Genomic DNA, 16,669 nt, shown 5'->3' with positions numbered 1-16,669 from the left:
GCTGAAAAAGTTAGAAGCACGTTGTCCTTGTCAGCATATTGTTTAATCTTTTTTTGTAAATTTTTTGAACTATGCAGGAAAAGATGTGTGTGCCACACAAGACACTGGGTTTCAAACATTATCTTAACCAGAGGGCTACATTTTGACACGGCTATGCACCCAGCCTATGTGCAAGCACCATCCGTGGCAGACTAAAAAGCAATTCTATTAACTCTGGAATTGTAACCAAGGATTGTACATTTTTATGAATAGCGAATGACATCCAGTACAAGGCTATTCTAACATAGAAATTCAATTTTCTCATGTCAGGCACTCAGAGAAATTTAATCCTTAGACACCCAACTGGACAAACTTTCTGGATGCCAGAGTTTCTCTTCGATGGAACTTGTTAACACCTGGCTAAGTGAGAGTAATCATAGGTTTGAGCAACAGCTCTATCCACCCACACCCCCCCTTTTATTCTTTTTAATGAATTCATTATTCATGACAAACTCTTCACATCAAATTGCCACATGGTATGCTCACCAGAAGTGTACTTACTTGAAATAGTCAGCAGTGCAGTTGATAAATGTGCATGTCTCTGATCCTGGACAAAATTACAATCATTGGTTAAGTGTTCCTTCTAACAGGACTTTGGTTAGACATGGGAGCAATCTGACAGTGCTAAGGAGGCTTAGATTAACACCCTCATTCAAAATCCTAACAGTGAGTTTGTCAGTCTTCCATGTGCATGTCAGGGTGTGAGGTGCTTGTTCAGGGAGAAATTAGTCATTACATTTTTAGATGGGTGATAGATGAGGAACTGTACAAGAGTGCTACCAAGTACTGATGTGGCTTTGTAATCACAATAATTAATTGTGTCCGTTGTGTTTCATTTGCATAGCAGCCTTAATGTTTTCCAATCATTCTGTCAAGGTTCATTCGTAGAAAGAACAAGCATGTTTGCCCTGCATCAGTGTTTCCACTGAACTCATGATTTGCACCAAAACATCCAATGGAACCAACATACTGCTTTGGTCAGCCAGCAAGGTAGCATCATATTTCAGATGGTTTCACCTCGAAATAATTGCATTCTGGAGGCCAACAAAATCCTGCCTTGATTATGTTCACTGGCAATGTTATCCTGCATAAAACACAAAGGAGAGGATGGGGGAGCTGCTGGACTTTGATTCCAGAGACTGTGGTTCCCTTTCAAAGTACTATCTGAGGTTTGGTCCAAAAATTGGAAAATAAATGAGAAAAAAATGAGGATGATAATTTTAACTGGATGTTCATGCTATATAGCCTGATTCAAATAACACAAGAGTATGTAGTACAATGCTGATATACCTCATATATACACTATATTGCCAAAAGTATTCGCTCACCTGCCTTTACACGCATCTGAACTTAAATGACATCCCATTCTTAATCCATAGGGTTTAATATGACGTCAGCCCAGCCTTTGCTGCAGCTGTAACAGAATATTAAGCAGCGAGGATATTTCACGGGTGGACTTGTTGCACAGGTGGCATCCCACCACGCCTGAATTCATTGAGCTTCTGAGAGCGACCCATTGTTTCACAAATGTTTGTAGAAGCAGTCTGCATACACCTGTAGCCATGGAAGTGATTGGAACACCTGCATTTAATTATTTGGATGGGTGAGTGAATACTTTTGAGAATATAGTGTATATATGCTAATTTTTTCTCCCCCAACAAGACACTTTCTTTGGCAGCTCTCTGATTAATCAGGAAAAGCTATCAAAATGGAGAAGAACTGTGTTTCTTTGCACGTCTTTTCATTTAACTAACATTTCATGCCGCTCTAATGTCCTGCAATCTGATTTGAATGGGAAAAAATTCACATTTTCAGTTGGTGCTGCTAAAACCTTGAGAGAAAGGGGGTAGAGGTTGAGGGATTTCTTCAGCTAAGATGTCCAGTTTTGTTCATTTTCGTTTTTCTCTGTTTGTTTATTTTTCTCACTGTAGTCATATGCTTCCAGGATTTCTTGAGCATTACTTGTTTTGACATTTTTTAATGTTTGCAATCTAATTTATCTAACTGTGATGATATAATAGCCATTTAAAGTATCCAATTCCCTGAGTTCATACTGTCTGCAATTAACAGAAAAAAAGCCTTTTTATGGGATTTTAAAAGCAAACAAGGAACTTATCACTTTGCAAAAATGCTACAAAAAAAATGGACTCACAACAAATAATGAAAAAAACAGACTGATCATAAAAGGAGATAACAGTTATATCGCTTTATGCTTGCGTGAGAACAGATTGATTTACCAGTCTGCAGCTATCTGATGGCTGGGCAATGTGTCCTGGGGCATTTTCCATCTTCTCTTTGGTCACTGCATGCTGAAAAATAAGGATGATGGAGTAAAACTACTGATGATTATCAAACTGCCAACACCAATGTAGAGCGCATAACATGTTTGAAGCATCGTCATTTCATGGACTGTAAAACCAAAACAAATTAACACATGATGACACAATGTTTTTTCTCTTTTGCACTTAGAAGTACAATTATTGATTAATGATATATACTCATTAAAATAAAACCACAATCAAATCAAATCATATCACATCACAATGAAGTCCCAGCAATTTTCCTTGGATGGTACAAGATGACCCTGATAGTGTGTTTCCCAAAAGTGAAAATAATGTTTAAGACCCCATTGAGCCCCCTGATATTTGGTTTAACATGATCTGATAAGGGTCTAGAAGACTGGATACAAGGATGATGACTGCCAGGACGTATGATTAGGATCTTTTCCTGTCACGTCCATGGACTCATCTGTTAAGTGTCATGTTTTAGGTGTTCAGTTCTTGTTCATGTTTAGTTTTTCAGTCTTGCCATTGGTTTTCCCCTTCACTCTGTTAATTAGTTAATTCCCCTCACCTGTCTGTCATTATCTCCAATCACACCCAGCCCTCTATTTAGTCTCTTGTCTCCCCTGTCTGTTGGTCGGATCTTTGTGTGTGTTTGACCGGCCCTGCATGCCATGCCACAACCTGTTCAGTCCTGAGATAAGTATTTATTTGTTCCATTGTTATTTTTGCCTTAATTAAATCACCTTTTCTTCTGAAGTCCGCATTCGTGTCCTTCCCTGAACCGCACCTTGACATATCCAATATTTGAAGAACTGGCTGACAAAATGTTTTTTTTAATGTCAAGTTGATATCCAGATAGTTTCTAAAATCTGGAAAAGTTTTGGTTTTGTCAGATTTTACTGGGAGATACGTCTTCAATTGACTTAGCAGTGGAATGGCACTGCTTAGCTGTGGCCAAATGATAGCATGTAGTGAAAATAAAATCTACTAGAGGGACTCCACAGTGTTCTAAATCAGAAACAGAAAATTCGTGATTTGCCTCTCAATCAGAACATTTGGGTAAAAAGTATCAAAAGCTGCAATAAAATCTAGCAGTGCAACTTTTATAAATACAGGCAGTTCAGTAAAACTGTCTAAAATCTGGGTGAAAGTTTCATGATGAATTTTTATATGTCTAAGTTGTAGGGACACAGCCTTCAAAAGGAGTTTTAAGAAATAAAAGGCCATTTGGAAATTGGCCTGTAAATGCTGCCTTTGGATACACTGCGTCAGGATTTTGAAATAAGCGGTGGCACGCAGGCAGTTTTAAATATCCTTGGATGCAGCCTTAGAATACAGAGCTGTTAAATTGAAGGGGACAGTCACATCCAATAATACTTTAAAGAGAATGATAATCTTAAGCACTGCAAGTACAAGTAAACTTTTCCAAGCTATTCCGATTTGGTGCATATTTAGTGGGTATGTTGAACCTCATCTTTCCCCCCCCCCCAACATCTTTATCCATCAAGGCTAAAATATAATTGCATCTTTGAATCATCTTTGTAGTGCAGGGTGTACATGGGTATATGAAGTATATTTACTTATTTTTTTAGTCATCACGAAACATCCACCCTTCTAAATGTCCTCTTAATATGAGCATCAAATTCAGCTGAGTGCATCAGTGCACCAGATTTAAGGCACTAATTTTTGTTAAAAAAAATCTTAATGTTAAGCAACTGAAGATCTGAGAAAATGTGGAAAGGGTTTTACAAAGTGGCTGCAGTTATATGCACAACAATATTTCAATATTAAAACTTTACTCTGAATAATACATTGCTATTTAAACAGTATTTTTCTGATCACCTTAACACAAATAAGGTGATATTCACCTAAATAACTTAATCACATCTTACCAAAGTTTACATGACATCTCAAAACACACAGACACACAGATTTGTAAAGACTGCTTATTAGAGACTTTATTATTAAATGACATGCTTATTATTAAAGACCTGGATTAATGACTACCTGACAAACAGACCACAGTTTGTCAGACTGAAGAATTGTGTGTCTAACCAGGTGATCAGCAGCACAGGAGCACCACAGGGGACTGTACTCTCACCATTCCTTTTCACTCTGGACACTTCAGACTTCCAGTACAAGTCAGACTCCTGTCATCTACAGAAATATTCAGATGACTCTGCAGTTGTCGGGTGTATCAGAGATGGAAAAGAAGCTGAGTACAGAGAGCTGGTGGACCGCTTTGTGGCATGGTGTGGGAACAATCATCTCATCTTGAATGTTAACAAAACAAAGGAGATGATTGTAGATTTCAGGAGAAACAGGGTCAGATCAAACCCTGTTTCCATCATTGGAGAAGAAGTGGAGGTGGTTGAGGACTATAAATACCTTGGTGTTCATGTGGACAACAGACTGGACTGGAGACACAACAGTGAAGCCATCTACAAGAAAGGACAGAGCAGACTGTACTTCTTGAGGAAGCTAAGGTCCTTCAAGGTTTGCAACAAGATGTTGCAGATCTTCTACAAGTCTGTTGTTGAGAGCGTCGTTTCCTCTGGCGTCATCTGTTGGGGCAGCAGCATCAGAACCAGGGACCTAAAAAGACTCAACAACCTGATAAGGAAGGCTGGTTCTGTTCTGGGGACGACTGTGGAACCTCTGGAGACAATAATGCAAAGAAGGATTTTGCATAAAATCAAGAGAATTATGGACAACCCTGAACATCCTCTCCATGAGACTGTTATCGGAAAACAGAGTCTCTTCAGTCAAAGGCTTCTTCAGTTTGGATGCAAAACGGACCGCTACAGGAAATCTTTCCTGCCCACAGCCATCAGCATCTATAATATCTCCTTGATTTAATTGAGTTACATCAACATTTAATTTCCCTCTGGGATAAATAAAGTATTTTTGAATTGAATTTGAATTGAATTATTGCCAGCAACTTTAGACTTGTTAGTTTGGAATACTGCCTATTGCTTTGGACCTTTTTGCACCTCGCATCTCTGAGAGGATCCAGCAGAATTCATTGCAGGACAGGAAGGCTGTATTTAATAGGGCTTTGAGAAATATATTCCAGGCACTGCCCTTTGTTTTCTGCATTCATTGAGTAAAAAAAATAACAGATTTCTCAGTAACCAGACATTATTGTTCTCTATTAGACGATTTAAACATAATCAGCAAGTAATGTAATGGTAACTGTAGGAAGTAATGTCAACATGGTATAGTGATGAACAGGATTTTTGCAAAAGTGCATCATCTTGCACCTTCATTCCAGTTTATATCAAAGTTAATATCTCTTTCTTTCTTTCTTTCTTTCTTTCTTTCTTTCTTTCTTTCTTTCTTCTGCAATGGATCTTGGGCTCTCTTTGGATAACACACTGCAGCGCATTGCACAACACGACACAGTTGACTGATCTTGTTCTTCAGCAGGAGAACAGAAACACATTCACAAGGGCAAACCAAGCAAACACATGTGCCCTATACTTATTCTTAATCCCCTAAAATGTTTCTTTGTCTTTTCCTCATTTGAATAGCAGTGCTGTTCTTCATGGTGTAATAGTGTTGTTTGCTGTATTATCCATGTTTTATTTAGCAGAATGGAACAGAAAGAATATCTTTCTATCTGACACTGACAACTGTTTTTATCAGCTTACTGAAAACAACATAAGTGACAAATACATTTGTCACTTATTTTGGAATCAAAACGCTGAGAAAGATAGATAGATAGAGCATCAAAATACATCTGACCTACATTCCACAACTTTAAATTTCTCAAATCTGACCTGTAACCTGTAATCTTTCCTTATTTTCAGAGCCCCGTGAAGAAACCCCAGGAATCTCAGATCTCTTTTGAAAAACATTGTCAGGGCAAAAGGTTAGGTCGCTCAATATCAAATGTGTCGGTGCAAATCAAATGACTGCAGACACCTCGTGGTTTTCCCCTTTGATAATCAGGGGTACATGGGTGAGTGATCTGTGAGAGAGAATGTTGATAAATGGGACAATATCAAAACTGTATTAGTAATTGAAACTGGTAAGAACCTGCTGCATATTTGTTTGAAATCTTCCAGTCAGTGTTGATTGAACATCTGAATACACACTTAGCCTGTAAATAGGTCAACATCACTGGCATATGTTGGAAACAAATAAAAAGCCCTGAAAATAACCTACAACTGCTCAGAGTTTCAGCTGCCACAAAACATGTGATATAAGAGAACGTCCCGACAACACAAAGCGTGTCTGTACGTGTTTACATTGTGTGTGTGCGCATGTGTGCTTTTACTCACAATCTACTCAATTAAACGTACGTCTCAATGTAAATTGTATACATATTAATAATAGAGGCACCGTTTCGGAAACAGTATCATTTTGCAGATTAAAAAAAAATTTAGAAACATTTTGAGGGGCATAATCTGAGAATGTTACATAAAAAGAGAAGCCAGACATTTTTCTTTCAGAGAAGCAGCAGAGATTGTTATACATCAAAAAAAGGCTCACGCTTTTGTCAACTTTAACCAAGCATTCAGTAGTGCGAAAGCTATGCTGCAACCGTGGCTAAAAATATAAATGCAGTTGTGTCTCTTCAACATAATCACATTTTACATCAATGAAGTGTCCACACAGAATGACAAGATGTCAGGAGAGTGTTTTTTATGGCTGGCAGTCATACCTTCGGGCATATGTGATTGATGCGCCCTCACTCCTCTGCCATCCCCTGCATAGCCTGGTGCATGCGATAACAGTGGCCCCAGACATGGGTGACCGGAGATCTGTCCCCTTTTGGCTTGATGATGTATCAATAGCTTAATTGTGTGTTGTTCTGGGCTTTGTTAAATGGCGGAGGAGAATAGATAAAGCTTGAACCACTGGCTGGTATTTGAGTTAATCTATTGTTTCTCAAGGCTTGGCGAGATCATCATAAGCAGGGAAAGGTCAGACAGACAGCAGTGTGGCTCTGTGCATCACTGCTGCTGTTGCAAGTGACACAAGACTTTCTGTAAAATTATGTCATTAGATTAGAGGATTTAAACGTTCCTGATCAACGTAAAGTTAAAAGATTCAAACTGTTGTCTTTCAGTGTTTGCAATGTCACTGTGTTCCACTGGGAACGCATTTTTTTTTGGATTTTAGCAAAATGTCTTGACAACTAAGAGATGTTCTGTACTTGTACTGACCTTCATGGTTTCTTAAAAATACTTTTATCGTTCTTTTCTTTCCCTAACTTTTTGCCCTAGCTTCAAAATTAGCTCGACATTTTTGGTAGGATAGTGAGAATGTGAGGGATTGGCTCATTTTCCACATTCTAGCCCCTAAAACTTGAATGGCTTTTTTTTTCGTCGATCCCTTTTCAAAGATCCCCATCATCAAGTAAAACTACCATGAATCTCATGATAATCCAGCTGCTGCTGAACTTTCAGTTCACTGCTACAGCAATTAACAGATGTTTCCACCACTAAAAAAAGATGGCCACGTTAAAGGTTACAGATGTTAAACATCAGTTGTCGCGGTGAGCATTTTAGTATGATGGAAGTAGATGTTAACACGTGCCACAGAGTTTAGGAGCAGAGTCGCACAAAAGCTCTTTCATTTCAAAATGAGCATTTTTGCACACTTTCAGAAATAATTGCTGTACGAGCAGTGAAAAACTAGACTACAATCAATTGGCAAGCGAACAGAGGGGGTTGGTTGCAGAAAACACTAGAGTGTGTGTGAAAGGTTACACCGGACATTTCTTTGCTCTGATGGATGCAAAAGTGGGACGATGATTGAAAGTAACACAGATAACTGAACCCTTGCTCTTGTGGAAAAAGCCTGGGAATATTTGATCATTTTTCTTTTTTTTAGGGATGTCATAATTATTGACTTTACCCCCGTGATTGCTCTTTGCATGGACATCTTGCCAAACGCTGAGAAACACAGTTCCATGACAGATTCTGCCTTTGACACTTTCACATGAATATCCACATTATGCTTCAAAAAGTCATCACTGAGCACATATGGGTTTCTCATCTTTTTCTTCATACCTAAGACTTCCTGCTGAATGTAACCCCCGACTCACCTGGGGTATTTTCTGATCTATTTTCAGAATGCTCACTGAACAACAACACGGCTCAACCTTACCTGTTAATATGCAGGGATTTCAGTTTCAAAGAGACCTTGCTTGACACCAGCTTGTTTCCACTGGGGGACAATAAAAGAAAGCAGATTTCTTGGGTCTTATGGTGCATCATGCATATATGTGTATACACACACACACACACACACACACACAAGCATAGACACACACAGGCACACACACACACACACACACACACACACACACGCACACATTTATAAATTGGTGTATGTATGTGTATGTATATAAGTAAATCTATTTGGAATCTGGCTTATTACTCTGGTAAGATGCACACAACAGAGAATTTGAACTACCGTCATTGTCATGCTCTTGCTGTAGGAAGAAACAAAATGAGTTTGCTTGATGAAAATGGTAAAAAGTGCCCTCCCCCAAATACACACACACACACACACACACACACTCAGTTAGGCAATACACATACTGGGCAAGGAAGCCCCAGGGCATTAAGCGGGGCAGTAGAAGTGTAAAATGAAAGGGGAGTTATTAAAAGAAAGCAGGAAGATGGGGAAGAGGTTCAGCCTCATGAGGTCTTCCAGTAGTCAGAAAGGTAAACACATTCTACTTGTGATTTTATGCGTGTGAGTGAATTTGACCAGAGAAAAAGACATCACTCAAAGACAACTGAACAGAGATGAGATTGAAATCCCATGTGTGGGACATGTAGGTCTGGAAATTGAAAACAGCTTCACAAAGACCAAGTTGTAGGTTTTAATGACTTTTTATGACACAAGTGAAATATGACTTGTTGGTTTGTGGGAAGACAAATGTTTTTCTGAGAGTGCTGTTTCCATATAAATGTCCACAAGTAAAGGATTAACATACATCAAGGCAATTGAAGGCTTTTGAATGAATAGATAAGAGTTTTTTTCCTCTTTTTAATAATGAGAGATAGGGAAGAAAAACAAAGAAGAGAGGGCTCCTTTAAGGAAATCAACAGGAAGAAAACAGTGTGTAATGATGGTGTTTGTGCACACTGACAATGGTTAATCGTGGCTTTGGTCTCATTTGTTTTCAGACTTTTTCAGCAGATGTCTTCTTGTGCTTTGCTCTCTTACGGCAAATAGAATAAGCCCCCCATCTCCTACAAATTGTCACTGTCGGGTGCAAATCTTTTATATGCAGAACCTCCACTTTTCAATAAATGAAAAAAAGAACAAAACAAAAAAATAATACAACCCTATAATCATCAAACACTGGCTTTGTCAAAATCGAATAATTCAGATGACTGTTAATACCTTTCATTTGTTATATATTTATCAAATTTAATCCTAGGCACAACGGTGGAGAAGTAATCTTGCATATGAAGTTTTGAAACTCAATCGTCACATTTGGAGCTTTATTCAAATGCAGCTGAAAATAGGTGTCTTCAACCTGGACTTAAATACACTGAGTGTTTCAGCTGATCTGAGGCTTTCTGGGAGTTTGTTCCAGACATGTGGAGCATAGAAGCTGAATGCAGCTTCTCCATGTCTGGTTCTGACTCTGGGAATTGATAAAAGACCAGATCCAGATGACTTGAGGGGTCTGGAAGGTTCATACTGGGTCAGGAGGACACTGATGTATTTTGGTCCTAGACCATTCAGAGCTTTTTGTTATTGCCTTAATGTGTTTTTCCAAATTTAGGTCTGAGTCTATCACTACACACAGATTTCTGGCCTGGTTGGTAGTTTTTAGGTGTATAGTTTGAAGCTCGGTGGTGACCTGTAATCGTTTCTCTTTGGCTCCAAAGACAATTACCTCAGTTTTGTTTTTGTTTAGCTGGAGAAAGTTGTGGCACATCCAGTCATTAATCTCCTCAATGCATTTACCAAGAGCCTGTACAGGGCTTCGGTCTCCTGGTGACATTGTAATATATATCTGCGTGTCATCTGCATAGCTATGGTAGTTTCTTTGGTTGTTTTTTTATAATCTGTGCCAGTGGGAGCATGTAGATGTTAAACAGAAGAGGTCCCAGGATGGAACCTTGGGGAACTCCACATGTGATTCTTGTCTGCTCAGATGTCTAGTTACCTATTGACACAAAGTACTTCCTGTTCTCTAAGTATGTTTTGAACTAGTTTAGTACAGTTCTGGAAAGACCCACCCAGTTCTCCAGTTGTTTGAGTAATATATTGAGGTCAACTGTAAATGCAGCACTGAGATCCAGTAAAACTAAGACTGACATTTTTCCACCGTCTGTATTCAGACATATGTCATTAAACACTTTGGTCAGAGCAGTCTAGGTGCTGTGGTACTGTCTAAAACCTGACTGGAAGGTATCATAGCAGTTATTTTGTGTTAAAAAGTAATTAAGCTGTTGAAAAACCGCTTTTTCAATGATCTCACTTAAAAATGGGAGATTTGAGATGGGCCTGTAGTTGTTCATTTGTGTCTTGTCAAGATTATCCTTTTTCAGCAGAGGTTTAATTACAGCTGTTTTTAGTGGCTCTGGAAACACACCTGACATTAAGGACAAGTTCACGATCAGTAACAGGTCTGATTCCAAAATCTTTGAGATCCTTTTGAAAAAAGCTGTTGGCAGGATGTCTAAACAGCAAGAGGAGGAGTTCAGCAGACGTAAGATGTCCTCCAGGTCTTTGCTGTTAATGGGTTGAAACTGTGTCATGGTGTTTAAACTGGTTTTCGGTGGACATGGTACATAATATTATGCTGAAACTACTGCTGATGTACCAACTGCTTAGCTAATATTTTGTATTGTGTCTGAAGAATTTGGCAAAATCATTGCAGGCCATGGTGGAATTAAGTTCAGTTGCCACTAACACAGGAGGGTTTGTTAGCCTGTCAACTGTAGCAAATAAGGTCTGAGCAATATGACTGTTTTTGGTGATGATGTCAGAGATACAAAGGATGACGTCCCGGCTCTTTTTTTGTGAACTGCCTGTCTCACATTTGTACAATGCGTATGGGGTCTTATTTTCTTTTTTTAACCTGACGAGCTTTTCAAACATGACACGTGCCTCAAGTTCACCATTTGAAAATATTGCATCCATGTTTGCAGAAGTCAGCTCTGTCTCGGCCTATGCATGGTTTCGCTAATGAGAGTCAATTAAACAAGCCAGAGACGCAAGTGTTGTCAGGCTATCATTAGTACTCTGTGAAAGGTTATCACCAGGGGTGTCATGCAACCTTCTACAACTACTTCCTTTTCCTGGGGACATTTAGATGAGTATTGATCAAACAGCCTGACATGAATGGTAGTTACTATAAGTGCATGCTGATGAATGTATAAGCTTTTGGTTAAAAACCCATTAACTCCTGTGGCAGCAGTTCACTTCCATGACTCTCTCATGTAGTGAGAAATAAAATAAAAAAACATTATGTTTTGGAACGCTGACATGACTGCATTTTCAGAAAGAGCAAGAAAATCATACTGCAGTGAAACATAGTGCAATGTAAAAGATAAACACAAGACTTCAGTGATAAAAATGAGAGCTCAAAGGCTCTCTCCTTCTTTGGCTCTCCTGAGAGTCAAACAGTCCTTCATGCCCTGGACTGCAGTCAACTATGTTGTCAAGGTTTATAAGTTCATCCATCTCCCCATGTGTGCTGATGGTAACATGCTTTAGTGATTTGCTTTTCTTTAGTTTCTTCTTTATTAAGTCTCTTGAGTAATAATTGCTTTCGAGCTGAAGCGATATATTATATTATATTATATTGTATTATATCACAGCAAGAAGGTTCCAGGTTCAACACCCAGCTGGGGCCTTTCTGTGTGGAGTTTGCATGTTCTCCCCGTGTATGCGTGGGTTCTCTCCGGGTACTCCGGCTTTCTCCCACTGTCCAAATAATCATGCATGTTAGGTTAATTGGCATCTCTAAATTGTCCTTAGGAGTGAGTGTGAACGTGTATGGTTGTTTGTCTCATTTGTCTCTATGTGGCCCTGTGATGGACTGGCGGCCTGTCCAGGGTGTACCCCGCCTCTCGCCCATTGACTGCTGGGATAGGCTCCAGCCCCCCCGCGACCCGACCGACGGATTCAGCGGTATAGATAATGGATGGATGGATATTGTATTATATATAACAAATTGGATTGAATTGGATAATAATGAATTGGACTGAATTGCATTCTAATTTGATTCCAGTAAATTGTATTTTAATTTGATTTAATAGCACTTACAGTATATCAGACTTGTTTATCCTGTGTTTATTGTACTTTGACATATTATTGGAACTGGTGCTACATATATAAACTGAACTGAATAAAATTAACAATAGAACATAAATTTATAGAAGAAATAATTTGTGAAAATTGTGGTTCCACGATGATGGAATCAGCCAGCAAATGGTATCAAAGGAGGGACATGTCTCTTTGCCTTCAAGAATCTCTTGAAAACTAATTTCTTATAGAGATATTAGAACATGTACCTCTGTACTGGTTCTAATTATACTCTGCCGTTTAAATAGATTTGGCACCCACTGTACTGATGCTGGATTGTTCTTCTAACTTGAAAGCTTTTAGATAAAAGCAAAATCTACATGACTAAATCTAAATGCAAATGAGAATTATTTTTTGTGTATGTGACTACCCTCCAGACAACAAAAAAAACAACTTTTATAGGTCAGATGGAATAAGAGAACCTTTTGTACTTTCTTTCAAATGTTAAATAGATTTTGTCTATGTGGCACTTGTTCATATTAATTTTATGAGTGTTGCATGCTCAGGATTCATTATGGGTCATTTGGCTGTTGGCCAGGAGACCATGAAAATGAGGCTAACTCTGAGCTGTGATCTGCGCAGCAGGAACGAGAAGATACACATGAAGAGGGAACAAATCATGATCATGTAGGTATGGATAATAAAAAGAAGTGGTTCTCCACAAATGTGAGTAGGTGAGTGAAGGTGGCAGACAGACTTTAATATATGTTGATGGCAGAACAGGGGATCTGGTCTAAAAATAACATATCTCTACACAAGTCAACTGGCTGCCATTTATTCTTATGGAAATTCCCATCATTTTCTGATAGGCATACAAAGTCTTTTGTTCTGGAATGTGTAGGCTGAAAAGTTTCGACTTTTGCAGAGCACCTAAGAGTAGTTCAATTGTGTGCCAGCAAGTTGGATAACATATTTGTGAAAAGAACTACTAGCTTGTTAGTTGAAACTAAAACAAGTTACAGCAAAGAGCCAGTGAGAGATAGAGAGAGCAGCCTGAGAGCCAGAACATACTCTGAGTGATTTTCCGCTCTCTCTTTACTGGACAGAAGACAGTATAAAACACATACATATACAAGAAATGGAATGCCACAAAGTGTATACACATTTATGATTGAATGTGTGAATCTTTTTCAATCTTTCCCAAAATGTACTACAGGCTCAGAGGAGTAGCCTCTTAGCTTTTTCCCCCCCTGTGCTTATATCATTAGCCTTGTTTTTCTTGCGGTAATTACATGAACATATTCCATAAAACGGAACAAAAACAAAATGATACTCAGTAACAAAGGCCATGCCATAACGGTGGGAGGTTAATTAATAATGAAAGAGTCTGAAGGATCGGAAGGGGTCGTGGACAAGAGATGAGAAGGATGGGATGAGAAAGATTGAGGGAGGAGAGAATTCTGCTGAGGTGGAACCCCTTGGGGTGAGACTCGGGTGGGGGTACATCTGGAGTGGCTTTAGCTCAAGTAGTGAGGCAAACGGCGGACAGATGCATTTGACATCCATATGGATCAGTTCAAAACATTGACTTTAAATGGCATGGTCAACGCTGCTGTGAAGTTTCCAACTTACAAAAAGATAGATGGAAACTCCACTAAACGGGCTGTAAGACAGCTGCAGTACATCCAGAACGCTGCTGCTCGAGTCCTGACTAGAACCAGGAAATACGACCATATTAGTCCTGTGCTCAGGTCTCTGCACAGGCTTCCTGTCGCTCAGAGAATAGACTTTAAAACAGCTCTGCTTGTGTACAAGTCTCTTCATGGTCAAGCGCCAAAGTACATCTCTGACATGTTAAAGCCAAATGAACCAACTGGGTCTCTGAGAACCTCAGGGAGGGGTCTCCTGCTGGGGCCCAGAGTCAGGACTAAACAAGGTGAGGCTGCGTTTCAGTTTTATGCTCCTAAAATCTGTCTTCCAGAAGATGTGAGACAGGCCTCAACTCTGACAATGTTTAAATCCAGGCTGAAAACAGTTCTATTTAGCTGTGCATATGACACCTGAAAGTATTTTATCTGCACTCTTTACTTTTAAATGAATTAATTAATGATTATTTTTTATGTTGTTTTTAAAAAAAATTTTTTTAAAGGATTTTATTGCCTTCTTTTGATTTTATGTAGCTGTAAAGTACTTTGAATTACCTTGTGTACGAATTGTACTCTACAAATAAAATTGCCTTGCCTTACCTTGCCTAGTTATGTGATGAATGTAAGGAATGTAAGCAATTCAAGGAGGTGTAAGAAAATTGTTGAATCTCCTGACATCGAGCATTAGGGGGCATAGTCATCATATTGTATGTGTAGTGGCAATTGTTTGTTAAATCAAACATCCTTTGAAACGTGCCACTACTGGACTGGGGTTAGGTTTCGTACACAGGCAAAGAAAAGAAGTCCAATGTCCAATACCTGAAACTGCGTTTTGAAGGTTTATTTTCCAGTTGGCAAGCAAATGATACAGGTACAACATTCCTTTGTTCTCTGCTGCTTCTCCTACTCTGGTAAAAAATCATAGCTCCACCCCAATCCATGCTGGTCCAATACCATTCCCTATAAATATAGGGAATGGACCCACAGTTATTCTGCCCAACTTAAAACAAAGAAACAAAAAACAAACAATTATTAATCTTCAAATAAATTCTGTAAATAACCCCCCAAAATATAAAGTAACCCAAGAATAAATTTAAACAAAATTCAAAGTAAAGAAAGATAGGAATAAATAGCTCTAACAGTATGGAATTACAAACCTATAACAGTTCTGCCTCACGGCAAATGTAAAATAGTTGCAAAAAAAAGAAAAAGTAGTCTTCTCGCTATTTAACAAGAACTTTTTTTTTGTGCCATTATGATGTCTGTTTTGTGTGTCTTAACACTTTTTATACATTTATCCAAGGGAGCAGGACCTGGGAACTATTGAACCAAAAAAAAAAAAAAAAAGAAGGGTTAGGGTCACAAATGAACACAAATCAAAAGATCTAGTTGAACAGGGTTGGTGGAAATGTAAGCGTCCAGGATGTACTAATTAGTGAAAAAGCTGTCTATAATGATCAAATTTCCCAAGAAGCACTGTTACTTTAGAGTCTGTGCTCCCATGCTGTTTGGATGAAGGCCGACATCATTTAGAGTTCATGTGCTTTTCATTAAAGAGAGCTGAGCTCTGATTTTCGGACGTTTTTGAGACAAAAGTGGGCACTCAACACACAACTACAGTCATTCTATCTGACTGTACTGAGCAAAGGTTGCACCAGTCACTGAAAATAATTCCGGTCCCGCATGGCCAGGTTATGGTAATCTACCAAGGGCCAGAAAAATGAGCTATGGCCTCAGCTGACCCCTTCTTTTCACTTTCGTATGCCAAATCACCTTTGAGTAAAGCACACAACAGAATGCCCATCCCAAGTAGTTATATTTTGCCCCAGAGATCAAGCAATACTTTTAGCTGCATTCCTGCTTGACTCAAAGCTTGCCATGTCTCATCTAGTTCATGGTAATTTAGGTATAAATTATTCCATTGCACAGCTTAACGAAATAGGGTGGACTATTCCTAATGATACATAAAATTACAGGCAACATTTCAATTAAATAAACATTTTAATGGTAATGCCATTTAGTTTTTAACACAATTCCCCTTACAAGATGATGATCAGGATTTTTTTGTTAAACCATCTTACAAAATACATTCCTTTTCATATACCAACTTGCAAACAGTAACTGTATCTTTTGTGGGGCCTTGGTATCTGCGACACTTGCGATGCTAACTTCAATAATCTTTTGTTTCTTTTATGACAATGATATATCCTGAAGAATAACTATATTTCGCCATTGACTGTGCAGCAGGGAATGCACAAGACCAAAAACACTCAGGGCAATTAAATTCAGTAAGACTGTATAATAACAGTATGGCAATAATGATGAAAACAAAAGAGACACATACGCATGAAAAAAAAAAAGACACTGTACATTCTGTCAAAATAACGTCGAAAATTAAAAGGAATAATTATCGGCTGTGACTGAATGGCCAAGTTCATATTATTGTTTTAATGAAAATAGTGATGC

Source organism: Odontesthes bonariensis, chromosome 15 (assembly GCF_027942865.1).
Source record: "Odontesthes bonariensis isolate fOdoBon6 chromosome 15, fOdoBon6.hap1, whole genome shotgun sequence".
Lineage (NCBI taxonomy): Eukaryota > Metazoa > Chordata > Actinopteri > Atheriniformes > Atherinopsidae > Odontesthes > Odontesthes bonariensis.
The sequence above is the reverse complement of the archived record's forward strand: the minus strand, read 5'-3'. Positions refer to the sequence as shown.